At 41.7% G+C, this 14,708-nt stretch overlaps 1 protein-coding gene across 1 annotated transcript in view; it reads left to right on the top strand.

The window, feature by feature from the left end:
- The window catches only part of ISM1 (isthmin 1), a 58,151-nt gene that overhangs the window by 27,876 nt on the left and 15,567 nt on the right, over positions 1-14,708 (top strand). The gene's annotated exons all lie outside the window — the stretch shown is intronic.

Genomic DNA, 14,708 nt, shown 5'->3' with positions numbered 1-14,708 from the left:
TGTCCTGTTGAAAAGGAAATGATTCTGTGTATGGAAGAAGATTATACTATAGTAAGTGGCTCTGGCAAATAGTGGCATAGGGCAGCCTAACAATCCAGGGTCCCAGCCTTAGGTATTCTCCTCCACCTGAATATGAGTGGGAAGCCATTGTATTGAGGAGCAGAGGGATGAAGGAGGGTTTTTAGATTAGATTCTTTTCCTTTGCCCTGGAAAAGGAAGAGCCTTATTTTAGCTAAAAATATCCTATCCCCGACAAACCCCAAATCAACCGTCCAGCCAGAGGGGAAACTAAGGCACTGGATGTATTGTGATACCGTGTAAGGTAAGCTGCTGCTACACCTAAGGTATGGTAACATTTCTCTAGGACTCCAGGGCTAGTATCCTATGCTGATGGGAATCCTAATGACCACAGGTGGAGTGTTGCCAACTCCAGTAACTTTATGATGTGATATCTGGTATATTTATTAAAGCCCTAGCTCTGTCATTTGCAAATATAACTTTTCACTTAAAAACAGTCTAGCACTTCTTGTGTAAGAGGAAAACTTGAAAATGTGAATGCTAAAGACTTAAAAAGAAAAGGCAAATAAAGAAAACTCAGAATGCATTTAAAAAAAAAAAATCTAATGACTTCTAAGGCAGGCTTGTGACTCTTGGGGCAGCATGGGTTCCATAGCAAACTGGGAAGGCAATACCACTCTGAATTACCAGTACTAGTTCCTGCAGCGCTTTGATGAAGAGACCTCCACAAATACCAAAGAACTGACCAGGCCCCATGTAAGAAATCACATGAGAGCAGCATCTGAGTTTCTGTGGCTGCACAAACAAAAACAGCCAAGATAAAGTTATCAGTCAGTTGCAAGAGGGATGAAAAAAAGGCAGAAATGAGAGTTGCATTCCATGCATGTTATGAAAACATAGTGAGTTTTAAAGTGCCCCCTACAAGAACTGCTTTATACACTGAGCATAATGCACAAGCAGGGCTGGCAGAAGTAGGCAAAGGCTTATGTAGCGGAAGGAGCAAAGCAAATGCAAAGGCTGAACAAGACCATCGAATTTCTCTCTAAAGATGTTGAGTCAAATCTCTAGCTGATGTATCATAACTCCACTGAGGTCTGGCCTGCTGTGTTTAGCCTTTATAGACTAGTATTTAACTGCCTGTTAGTTTGCAGTACTTCTGCCCAAATACCCACGTCTGTGCAAGCACAAAAACTGAAATCCTGCTCCCCCTTAGGGCTTGTTTACATGGAGAACTATTCCTGATTAGTTATGCGTGGTTGCTCTTAACGGTGTCTACACAGGAATAGCTATTCTGCTTTAAATCCACATACCCTACTTTATTTGGGATTAACTACTATGTGTGGGCAAGCTCCTGGAGCCAGGTGGCTTGGGCACCTGTGCTGTTTCTTGGGGGAATGAGTTAGCAGATGTTGGAGGAGGAGGAGTGGACTGCCATGCTATAGAGTCATTCTCATTTGCATGCTCTCTCTCTGGCCCAATGATTATTTAATTTATTTATACACAGTGGAAAAACTTTGCTCGGTGAGACTGAGGGAGGTCCCATATCAGAATCTCTCTCAGAGCTCCAGGGTTACAAAACTCATCGGAGAGGCGGAAGAATTGAATCTGGGTCTCCCACATCCCCAGTTCTAGGCACCAGGCTAAAAGGCATAAGGTGGGTGACGGCGTCACCACTGGCCAGTTCTTGAATGAGACATGATCCAGTAGGCAGCCTCTGAGCACATCTATTGGATTGGGCCCTATGTGCAGGGCGGGCACTCCGCTGCCTATCTTCCCCTGGTCTGCAGATCGCACTGGGGCTTAGGCAGGAGATAGGTGTCTGGAGGCCTTGAGTGAGGCAGCAGTGCACATGTCCAGAGGCAGAAACTTATGCTTAGGGAACTCTTAAAGCAGAAACTTAGGTGCTGAATGAGTTTAGGCACCTACGGGTTAGATGGCAGCTAACCAGGACTCTTGTGGACCACAGGGGTGCCTAAAACTGGAATTTAGGTGCCTAAGTCCCTTTGTGGATCTGGGCCTTACTGACTATAACTTGACTTAGTTATTCGCCCCCCCAGGACTGCTTACATTGCCTAGTGCTACAGGTCTTTTCCCACGCTGTATTCAGGATGTGGACTCAGGCCTGAGGGAGGCTCATGTTAACTCTCTCTAGCTTGTTTAAGATTTTGTAGTAGTGCCCATCCCAATAGTATCGGAGTCCCACTGCTCAGAGCCAAAGCAACCAAAACTTGGCTCATGGTAACTCAGCAGATGTACATAATTCCGTGAAATTCAATGCTGATAAGTGCAGAGTAATGCACGTTGGAAAACATAATCCCAGCTATCCATACAAAATAATGGGGTCTAAATTAGCTGTGACCATTAAAAAAAGAGAGATCTACGAGTCATCATGGGTAGTTCTCTGAAAATATCTGCTTAATGTGCAGCAGCAGTCAAAAAAGCTATCAGAATGTTAGGAACCATTAGGAAAGGGATAGATAATAAGACAGAAAATACCATAATGATGCTGTACACCCACGCCTTACATACTGTGCGCAATTCTGGTTGCCCCATCTCAAAAAGATACGTTAGAATTAGAAAAAGTACAAAGAAGGGCAACAAAAATTATTAGGGGTATGGAACAACTTTCCTATGAAAGAGTACAAAAACTGGGCCTGCTCAGCTTAGAAAAGAGATGACTGAGGGGAGATATGGTAGAGGTCTATAAAATCATGAATGGTAAATGATATGGAGAAAGTGAATAAGGAAGTGTTATTTACCCGTTCACATAACGCAAGAACCAAGGGGTTACCTAATGAAATTAAAAAAAAGGTAGCTTGTCTCTCACAGTATTAGTGAACGTTGGTTCCAGATCTGAAGTCTGTTAGCAGACAATGGTTCTTCTTCAGAAGTCTGGACAAACGCAGCATTCCTATCCCCAAAATTGGAATTTCTTTGCTACAGGTTTTGAACACAAATTCTACAGCATGGCTGATCTCCTTGTGCTCCATTTTTAGCTCATGTGTCACACTGTTTGTTTCTCACTTGTTAAAATACAAACAGCATTGTTCAGCTTTAAGGTTAAGGACTGACGATCTCTGTAAACCTTTTCACAATAGAAATGAATTTATCTGTGGCCAGAGCTCAATGTCTGCAGGAAAAGTGGTTCCATAGCAAGTTATTTGTTTTAAATACAGGACACATGGTCACTTATTCTGCAGCAGATAAATCTGGGAGTTGTTAGGCAGGCAGGCCTTGAAGGAGGGACAGCACAAAGTTTATCTGCAATTAAGGAGAAGATTTTTTCTCAAAGGCCTAAATGGGAGGTGGGCATCCAGTTGCCCTTTGTGTCTCTGAAAAACTCCCCTTTAAAACATTAGCTAGCAACAGCTTTGTGTGCAAAAGCATATTGACTTCATAGTTGAAAATGCAAAGGAATGGTTGAACTGGAGACCACTTATTGCTGTTTGTAACTTGATGGTAGTGAAATGCAACAGATTCTCTTTGGAAGTACTAATTTTGCTAGCTTTTCTTAATACTTGTGCAAGAACTTGTCCTGACCACACTGGAGAATGAAGTCAGCAATGCAACTGCTCCGCTAATGTGCCTCAAGCCTGATTTGAGGGACAATCACCAAGGGCATGAGGATAGTTCAGTCTCTGATCATTATTAATGATCTATATTACATTATAACAGACCAGTACCCCATTGTGGGAGGCACTGTATAAACAGAGAAGAAAGACAGTCTCTGTTCCAAAGAGCTTACAATCCAAGTCCAGACAAAATACCACTAACAGACATAGCCTCCCCTACTGAGGTGAATCTCCAAGTAAACATTCAGTTGTACAGATAGTGAGGGTCTTTCATATTTGCTCTACTGGGAAAGTCTCCTTTCAAAACAGGCAATGGCCTGATCCTGCAATTGTTTACATGGATTTTACACCAGTGCCAGTCACTACACTGGAGTTGCTTATGATTCACATGTCTGAGAAGAGATGCCAACCCCAGCACTCCATCCTGAGACTGCCTGAGTTGGGATCCAGTACCTACTGAAGTAAATAGGAACCCTTCCTTTGACTTCAACAGGCACTGGATCAAGCCTTTAATTGTCTCAGTATCTCAATACAGAGCAAGATTCAATGGCATTGCACTAGGGCTGAATTTTGGCTGTGGAATCTAAAATCCCACTATTTGGAAACCACATCATCTTTTACACACAACAAGCAAGTTCCAGCGGACTGGAAGTATCTGCTAAAAGCTAGAATCAAAGCCACAAAAGCAAGGAAATCCAGAGCACTAATGTTGTTTGAATGCAATATATTGGTTTGGGTTTTACAGGCCAGCATATATAGTCATTGTAATTGAAAGACAATAGATAACTACATCTAAAATTCTTCTTGTGGTGGTTTAAGCTGACCTTTCACAAGTTCATTCCGCTCAGTCACTAAAGCTCCGATTTCAGTGAGGTAAACCACATTCAATAATTGAAGTTTTTATCTCTCCCTAGCTGAAAAAATGACCTTGCTTGAAAACAATTCACAGTTTTCAATGTTGCTTTCAGCTGTTTATAGTTTCCAAGAAACTATTACTGCCTGCATCTATGTCTTCCTCTGACAGGCCACTAAATAGTCACCCTGGGTTTACAGAAGTGTCTGTGATTCTAGCTGTGTTATCTGGCAGATGTTTTCCTTGGTGACTTGAAAGCGTTAAGTCCATGTTGGTCACAAACTACAGGATGACTTCATCACACAGTCGAAAGCTAATAATGGGGAAGCAAGAAAGCAGACAAGTGTTATATCTGAAAACCATGACGTTTCCTGCATTTCTGGCAATACTATGTGTGTAACTGAAAAGAGCAAGTCACTAGAGTCTTGGATACTGAAAATACTCACCCCACCAAATCACGGCAAGTTTGCTTGCCTGCCCCTCTCCCATCCATTTCCCCCCTCCCTTTTTTTTGTGGAGTGAGAAAGCAACAATTGCCAATAATAATTAGTGCACTACACATTCAAAGCACTGTACAGACATTGATCAGTGCAACAGTCACATGATGTGGACGGCTATCATCCTCCCCAGTTTAGACAGAGAAACTGAGGCAGAGACTTGAAGTAATGAGGTCAAGGTCACATACCACAGCTATTCCCTTGCCCATTATGTAAGCAGTATATTTAAGCCTGGATGTACAATGTGAGTGTCTCCATTTTGAAAGGATTGGGGGTAGGGGAAAGAGACACATGAGTGACTGAACTCCAACAGAATAACTTGATCTGCACACATAATGGTAATAAGCTTTCTTACTTCAGAACAAGCTACAGAGGATATTATGTCTTCCCTCTGCCTCTGGGAGGTTGACATGAGTACCAGAGCAAGGGGAAGAAACAGAGGAAACAAACATGTGAAAGAAGCAGGCTTCTTATGTCATATGTACACCATTTATATATAAAATGTTCTTAAAAGAGCCCCCCTTTTTTTCTTTCACTATTTTCTAGAGCTGATAAAAGAAGCACGACTTGATTTTCAATCTCAAACAACTCAGGGGGCATTCAGTAGACTGCAGACAGGAAGTGAATATCTTACATGAACTGAGCAAGGAAGATGCCTCTGAATCAGACAGTTAGGTGAAAGAAAAATATCTATCTTCATTTCTTCACCACCACTCCATCAGCTCACTACTTATTTCTCAGATACTCTTGAGATAAATTCAGTCTTTAAACACATGAGCTGCACTGAATGCTTGAAGCCATTTGGCTGCTAATGCCAGTAAATTGTATTTCGAAGGCCAAATTTATCCTTGGAGTAACTCCATCACCTCCAATGGAATTTCATTAGGAATTAGGATTTAGGAATTAATCTTACCCTGCAAGCTTTAAGACTCTACTTTCTAACAGTGGGCCAAGTCAGGAAAATATTCCTCCTCTTCCACTGGTCCCCTGCCTTGCTTGCCACATGCCATACAACTTTGGCAGTGAATGAGACAGGGGTACCCTGCTCTCTACGCTGCCACTAATTACTTTACTATCTTTCTGCCCTTGCTCTTTCTTTTCTCACACTGAGCCTAAATGAACTGCTACTACTGAGAATCCGACACATGGCACTGAGCTGTTATCCCACCCTTATCTGTCATGTGGGGAACAAGGGCACACTTTAGCTTCCCTTAGTGTGACAGTCTCTCTCTAAAGAGTTGCTTGCATTGCCTTGTCATAAGGCCATTAGCAATATGCTCCAGTCAGTGTATATTGTGCATACTTCAGAGGGCTCAGAAATCTTAGGCCTGGTCTACACTGCCGGCAGATTTCAGCAACAGTCAATGGGAGATACACAAGCTACATAGAGTAGCTTGCGTATCTCCCATCGACTTCCTAACTTCTACTTACCACGGCGTCCCCACTGCACTGATGGGAAATACCCTCCATTCAACACAGCATTACTCTTTGTGCAGGGGTGGATTCACGGCATCAACTTCCGGATCAATTGAGTGAGTCTCCACTGCCGCTCAGTCGATCCCGCAGAATCGATCCTGCACTGCTGATAATGCCATTGGACAGTGCAGACATACCCTTAGTTGTTTTCCCATTCTGAATAGTTATAAATATCTGATTCCACATGGGATAAAGAGAATTGTTTTAGCAGGTGGCATTAATCTGCAAGTCCTTAGCATTACTTTATGAAATGTAAAAGGTTTGAATAATCCTTCTAAATGAAATAAAATATTGGCCCGTCTTAAAAATTTAGAGTAGATGCATCATTTATACAAGAAACCCATCTTCCTGATTCCGAGACTTCTTAACTTCAGAGAGATTGCAGTATCAAACGACTCTTCTTCCAAAGCGAGCCAGGCAGCTGTACTTTTCCATAAAGAAATTTGGAATGCAAGTTGTGAACACTTTCATCAATGAAGAGTGTTGAGTTTGAATATTTGCAGTTAAGCTGTAGCGCATCTGGTGAAGATGCTTTATGCTGATAGGAGAAAGCTCTCTCGTCGGCATAATAAATCCAGCTCCACGAGAAGTAGTAGCTATGTCGACAGGAGAAGCTCTCCCACCAACATAGCGCTGCCCACACCGGCACTTAGCTCGGTGTAACTTACATAACTCAAGGGAATGGCTTATTCACACCCCTGAGCAACATAACGTATACCAATGTACGTGATAGTGTAGACCTGGCTTTGGTAACACCCAAGTCAGACAGAGAAAAGTTTGTCTTTCCGACATAATTTTCATGCAAAAACTAAGTACTCAGGTGTCAGCTTTTGAACGCAAACTCTATTATACTCAGACAGGACTCCAGCCTTCCAATTAGACCCAGTAGTATAACACATGGAGAGTAGTGAACCCAGCAAATTAGAGGTTTCATATTCTTCTCTCCAGTTCATTCCAACTATTTTAAACTAGATTACTTTTATAACTAATTTTTTCTTGTCTCTGACAGGTCAACCTAAATATATTATGTACAGAAATAATAACCACAAAATGTAGGGTCTTCATTCTTTCTTCAGGACCCCACTTAAAAAAAACATCCTTCAGTTGGAAACCAATACCCACATCATTCCTCCACAGGCAGTGCTGGGAGACTGATAACTATCATAGCGTTGGGTACAGACAACATTACTATTGTTGTTGTTGTTGTTGTTGTTCATTTATATTGCAATATGGTGTAGAGGCCCAATAAGACCAGGAGCCCACTGTGCTAGGCATTGTACAGAGCTTACTGAGGGGCCTGGTGAAACAGTTTAAGGACAGTCAGACTGATATCAGTGTTGCATGATGACAATTTTCTAGCTCCATGTGAGATTCCTTCTAACACTATCTAGGGTATTTATGTATAGCCCCCATTATTGTAGGATCTGAGCACCTTACAACACTGTTATTTCCATTGTATGGGATGGGGAACTGAGGCACAGAGAGACTAAGTGACTTGCCCAAGAACACTCAAGCAGACTATGGTGGAACAGGGAATTGAACTGGGATCTCCTAAGTCCCCGGCTAGGCCTCAGAGCACTTAGGGTGACCAGATAGCAAGTGTGAAAAATCAGGACAAGAGATTGGGGATTATAAGCGCCTATATAAAACAAAGCCCTGAATATCAGGACTGTCCCTATAAAATGGGACATCTGGTCACCCTAAGAGTACTAGACCATCCTTCCCCTTTCTCTATGTTCCAAATAACAACTTTCTCTTATTTTCTATGGCTTGTTTCTCTTTAGTGTTTTTTCTTAATTTTTTTAACAAAGCAGGGAACAAGCCTATTAATGTGTAAACTCTTTGGGGCAGGGTGTTCCTTGTGTGTACAGCACCTAGCACCGGGGGAGGGGGCGGGTATTGGTCCACAACTAGTGCTCCTAGGCACAATGATAATACAAATAATAAAGTATACAATATGGTGAATATGACCTTAAATTAAATTTTATCTGGCACTTTTTAACTTAATGGTAATTTGTATAGTTTTTGTTTTCCTTTGTAGAATAAAAACATTTAATAAACCAAAAAAAAGCCGAAAAATTATTTTTCCCTCTCCTTGAAAATTGGCTCAACAATCTTTTATGAAACTTTCAGAAAAATAAAATTGATCTTTGAATCCCACAAAGCCCCAATTTGTAAATCTTTACGAAAGTAATAAGCAACTGAAAATGGCCCTTGATAATGAAATCATGTAGGCAACCTTAACTGTAAGCTTCGCTGGGTAGCTGTATACTCCCTAAAATTACTGAAGTACAACTGGCTGGTACGCTTCATATTCAGTGCATAGTCAGTTGTTACTACTACATATTTTATTAACCTCTGGCCAAAATGCAGTAGTCGAAAGGGTAACTGGAATCCAGATCTGCAATTTAATGACACCCCCGAAGACAGAAGTAGTTGCAGCACTGCAGTTGTGCCACTGTAGCGCTCAGACTGTAGACCAGGTGTAGTCAATTGTTTTTTGTCAAGGTCTACATTTCTTGGTCAAGGTATAGTCAAGGTCTAGACTCCAGAGAAAATAATAATAAAAAAGATAAATGATAATAATAAGTAAATAAAGTGATTTCTGGGTCCATTCAAAAGTGTTTGGCAGTCTGGATTTGACCCGCAGTCTGCCTATTGACTACCCCTGATGTAGACATACCCTGAGGTCCCTTTTGGGTAGCTTGGTCCAAGGCCACAGAGGGTTTTAAAGGTGAAGACTGTGAACTCAAAACAGACAGCGTGTTACATGCACAACCAAAGCAGTGACTAGAGTGGTGTGCTCTCCTCAGCCAGTGATGCTTGTGAGGCAAGATGCTGGGTTTTGGACCAGCTGGAGCTTATGTGAAGGCTCAGTGCATTCATTCTCAGCAGTAACCCAGTCTGGTGGTCAGAGAGGCAGGAGCTACTGTACCAGCTAATTGTCAAGTAGTCAATGGTGCAGCCTTCTTAAGTCACAGCTGGAAGCCAGAATTCTTCTCAGCTGTAGCTATTTGAATGTCAAAAAGAATGAGGAAACCGAAAGAACTGCCCAGCTGCAACCCACTTAACTATCGAGTAACAGGAAATATTACAGTGCTGGCTAAATCTTCAAAGCCTTTTCCTTCATCTCACCTGCATTGTCTCTGTGCTGCTCAAGGAATCTAGTCTCCATTTCCTTTCAGCCTTTGGTCTTGCCAATAACTCTGATGATGATTTTATAATGAGGACACCTTTTTGCTAAGGATTGAATTAAAACTATCAGTTTATTTTACCTCGGGCGCTGAACTATTGGATGGCAGTAAGCCTAATAGTAGCCACTGACTCCCGTCATGTGAAGGGGTATTAACTTTTGTAACCCCAATTTAGGTTAGGTGGAAATATACTTGTCTCTTACCAGCAGGCCTATGTGTCACATCCTTGTTACAAGAGCTCCAAGTCAATACTGAGCCTTGTTGAATTTAAACCAGTGATATACAGAGGGATAAGGCTGTGTATATCACTTACTAATTTTCTCAGCTATGTAGTCTCTCTGATCAAATACACAGGTTGCATTAGTGTAGAAAATTAAGATGCTTCTGAAGCCATAGGACAAACCCTTTAAAACAGGAAAGAATGAAATGTAAGGTGGATATTTAATTTGTAATAAAGTCATTGTTAGCATCAGATACCCTGCCCCAAAACAGTAAAATGTCACATTTCTTCATTGGGTTTCTATCTGTCTGGATTTATTTAATAGAATCAGTATTTTTTGCCAGATGTACATGACTGAGAAATTGTTTAATCATAGTGCTCTAGTAAATTGATGTAAGTTAGTCATTATCTAACAGAAATCAAAAGCCTTAAACTGATATGCCTGTCAGAAACATGTACATAGCTGGAGGTGTCTAACCTTGACCATCTGTTTATTAAAATTACATACCAGCTTTCTATGTGCCCTATCCTGTTTGCACTAATTCAATAATTAGCACTGTGACTGACAGGATTCAGTGTGTGGGAAGACCTTGTTACCCCAGATGACCCTTATTATGCCTCTCTAATGTGTGATAACAGTAGGTAAGCTTTAGCCTGAGAGAGAGTTTACTGAGGAAAGTTGGGCTCTTTGTTTCTCATGTGTTACCAAAGATTACTTTTCTTCCTCCCTCTCTCCTTTCTGTCCTCTGCTCACTCTTTGTTTAGGAGGAAATTAACGCTCATTTAAAGGAATTTATGATGAAGACCAGTCACTGACCTTTTGGATCACTGGTAACCTGTAAAACAATGAGAGAGAGTTCGGTGGCACTTGATTTGGGCATAAGCTTTCATGGGCAGAAACCCTCTTCATTAGATGCATCTGGCATTCTTGCATCTGTCGAAGTGAGTTTCTGCTCACGAAAGCTTATGCCCGAATAAATTTGTTAGTCTTTACGGTGCCACAGAACTCTCGTTGTTTTGCTGAAAACAGACTAACACAGCTACCCCTCTAGAACATGTTAACTTGTAGTATTTTAAACTTTTAAGAGTATATTTTCATCTCACTACAGGAAAATTACACATGGAGATAACAGAACCTTTTATTCTTTTACCCTGTTGAAGGGAAAAGCTTGGTCTTTCTCTTTTGGACAAAACTTATCTTTTAAGGATTAGTGGGAAGAAAACTCAAAGTTTTGGTTTTACTCATTCCTGATCTTTCTTGATGTATCAAGACAGCCTCCATCTGAATTATTATTATTATTATTAACCTAAATCCTGATTCTGGCTATCTTTCCATTTGAGAACAGAACACAATAGTTAAAAATACCATAGTAGCTGAGTAATTGGAAGATGCTCTGCCTATCAAGACCCCAACATCAGAGTGGGTGTTTTATAGCCAAAAGTGCAATATGACCATTGGGGGGAAATAGGAAAAAATACTTTTATGCAGTAATTGTCAGATACTTATATATATTTAATCTCAAACATCTGAGAGTTAGAAACTGTACTTTCAAGATTAGGAAGCAAGCCAGAAAGCATGAGACTTCAGTCTTTTGAAGTGCTCCATAATGCCTTATAGGACAAGGGTAACGGAACCATACGTTGGATAATGTTAATACCCAGCCCTTTTCTTGTAGCTCTCAACATGGTTTTCAGAGGAGGTCAGTGTCATTATCTCTATTTTGGAGATAGGAAAACTGAGCAACATAAAATGAAGTGACTTGCCCAAGGTCAGCCAGCAGGTCAGTGGGTGAGCCAGGAATAAAATCCAATGCCATCCCAACCCAGCACTCTGTCCACTTGGCCATACTGCCTACCAAGGATGGCAGCTAGCAGAGAAAGGAGAGACGGAATGTCACTGGCAAAGGGAAGGGAGCTTGTGTAGGAGGAACCAGAGGAGATGGTCTGAGTGCACTAGTAATCTAAAAATCTCTATTCAGGACTAGACTTTGAAAAATACGGTACTGCACCAGAGGCTTGATCCCATACCACTGAGGCCTGGTCTACATTTACCTTAAAATTCAGCGGCAGTAGACGGGAGTTACTCAAGCTACGCAGAGCAGCTTACATAGCTCCAGTCGACTTCTTAACTTCCGTTGTGTGCAGTGTCTTCACTTGTTCTGCGCCACTTGAGGGGATGGTTTTAACAGGTCGACTTCCAGATCGATTGAGTGGGTCTTTGCTGATTGCTCAATCAATCCAGATAGATGGATCTGACAGTGGCGAATTTGCCGCCGTCAGTGAAGACGTACCCCGAGAGTCTATTGGGGTTTAATCAGTGATATATCTTGACTTTAGCAAAGCTTTTGATACGGTCTCTCACGGTATTCTTATCAGCAAGTTAAAGAAGTATGGGTTGGATGAATGGACTATAAAATGGATAGAGAACTGGCTAGGGCATAGGGCTCAACGAGTAGTGATCAGTGGCTCCATGTCTAGCTGGCAACCGGTCACAAGCGGAGTTCCCCAGGGGTCGGTCCTGGGGCCGGTTTTGTTCAACATCTTTATTAATGATCTGGAGGATGGGGTAGATTGCACCCTCAGCAAGTTTGCGGATAACACTAAGCTGGGGGGAGTGGTAGATACCCTGCAAGGTAGGGATAGGATACAGAAGGACCTAAACAAACTGGAGGATTGGGCCAAAAGAAATCTAATGAGGTTCAACAAAGATAAGTGCAGAGTCCTCCACTTAGGAAGGAAGAATCCCATGCACAGCTATAGACTGGGGACCAACGACCAGGGCAGCAGCTCTGCAGAAAGGGACCTGGGGGTAATGGTGGATAAAAAGCTGGATATGAGTCAGCAGTGTGCCCTGATTGTCAGGAAGGCTAATGGCATATTGGGCTGCATTAGGAGGGGCATTGCCAGCAGGTCACGGGAAGTGATTATTCCCCTCTATTCGGCATTGGTGAGGCCGCATTTAGAATATTGTGTCCAGTTTTGGGCCCCCCACTACAAAAAGGATGTGGACAAGTTGGAGAGAGTGCAGCGGAGGGCAACAAAAATGATTAGGGGGCTGGAGCACAGGACTTATGAGGAGAGGCTGAGGGAACTGGGCTTGTTTAGTCTGCAAAAGAGAAGAGTGAGGGGGGTTTTGATAGCAGCCTTTAACTACCTGAAAGGGGGTTCCAGGGGGGATGGGGCTAGGCTGTTCTCGGTGGTGACAGATGACAGAACAAGGAGCAACGGTCTCAAGTTGCAGGGCGGGAGGTCTAGGTTGGACATTAGGAAAAATTTTTTTACTAGGAGGGTGGTGAAGCACTGGAATAGGTTACTTAGGGAGGTGGTGGAATCTCTTTTTAAGCTGAGGCTTGACAAAGCCCTGGTTGGGATGATATAGCTGAGGTTAGTCCTGCTTTGAGCAGGGGGTTGGACTAGATGACCTCCTGAGGTCCCTTCCAACTCTAATATTCTATGATTCTATGTCACTGAGAGTTGGGTCAAGTTGATAAATTTGATCCACACCTCATTGACTCCAGTGGGCTTTGGATCAGGCCCTAAATGACTAGGTTAATATGGAGGATATAATCTGGTCTCCACAGGCTTTGCCATAGTCCTCCAGCACAGACAGGGAGAACAAGGCAGTTTAACCCCCATGTTTAGGTTTTGTTTTAAAACCATTAATCCTCACACTACCCAATATTCAGTTTATAATCCTGTGGTTTTTTTTAAAAAAAATACCATGCTTCCATGTTCTAACCATTCTAATTACAAGGTGTGGTACATAAATACTGAAAGGTCATTAAATTCAACCCAATCTGCTTTTGGTTTTTTTTATAAAGAAAAAAATCTGCTTAATTTTTATTTTCAGAGCAGATTTCTCTTGATCCCAGTTTTGTCTTAAATTTTTTTAATTCACTGAATGCTTTGCTCTAATGTGTGTAGATTATATTGTAAAATCTTTCAAAATTCAATTTAGAGCTCTTTTGAGTAACAAAAAAGATTTAGATGAAAATGCACTGAAGCTATTAGATGAGATTTTAACAAAAGGTATGCAAGCTTAATTTGAGCCAGGGGAAGTAGATAGAGCTTGTGTTTAACCAGAAACAGTGCCAAAAACATGCTACAGTAGAAACACATGTAGCCATTCCATTTTAATTATATACTTGTTTTAAAAGATACATCTAACATTTACCCCCATCCAGGTTTTCTGTCTCTTTACAAACTGGAAATTAAAGATCCTCACACGATCATGCTGGAAGCTCCACCCTAAAAATTCTGAGTCAAAAGCAAAATCAGTGTTGACTCTGTTCAATGCCCTTTTTTTTTTTTTTTAAAGCTAGATAAGAAGATGCAATTTAATTGCTATTTTTTCCCTTGGGTCCCTGGGATAGTCCTGACCCATGGCCATGTTTGAGGTGGGGAATGTTTTGATACTAAATGTATCTTGTTGGCTAGGTCAAAGGCAGTGACAACACTGCTACTGGCCAGAAGGCAGCCTTCTCTAATGCACACTTCAAAACCCCAAAACACACTCAACAGTAGCAAAAGCATTAACAGCTGACCCAAATCTTGGTGAAATTCAATCCCACCATTAAGAAAACATGAAAATTTGATCCCACAGAAGGGAAGATGTTCAAGGCCAAGGAGGAAAAGCATGGAGGATTAGAACAGCTGGTGATGAGACACTAGATGCAGAGGACTCTGAGTTACTTCAGAGAATTTTTTCCTGGGTGTCTGGCTGCTGGGCCTTGCCCACATGCTCATATTTGTGGTCAAGAAGTGAGTTTGCAGGCAGATGAGTAAGAGCCTGTCCAGTTCATCAGTGTGATGATCTTTCAACCCTGCAAAGTCCAGTGTGAACTTTGCATTCAGTACTTCTGTTTTGATTTGGTTGCG

This window comes from Emydura macquarii, unplaced genomic scaffold (assembly GCF_026122565.2).
Source record: "Emydura macquarii macquarii isolate MOO-44397 ecotype Brisbane River unplaced genomic scaffold, CSIRO-AGI_Emac_v2 contig_2676, whole genome shotgun sequence".
NCBI classification, from domain to species: domain Eukaryota; kingdom Metazoa; phylum Chordata; order Testudines; family Chelidae; genus Emydura; species Emydura macquarii.
Note: the sequence above shows the minus strand (reverse complement) of the source record. Positions and strands in the feature narration are given on the sequence as shown.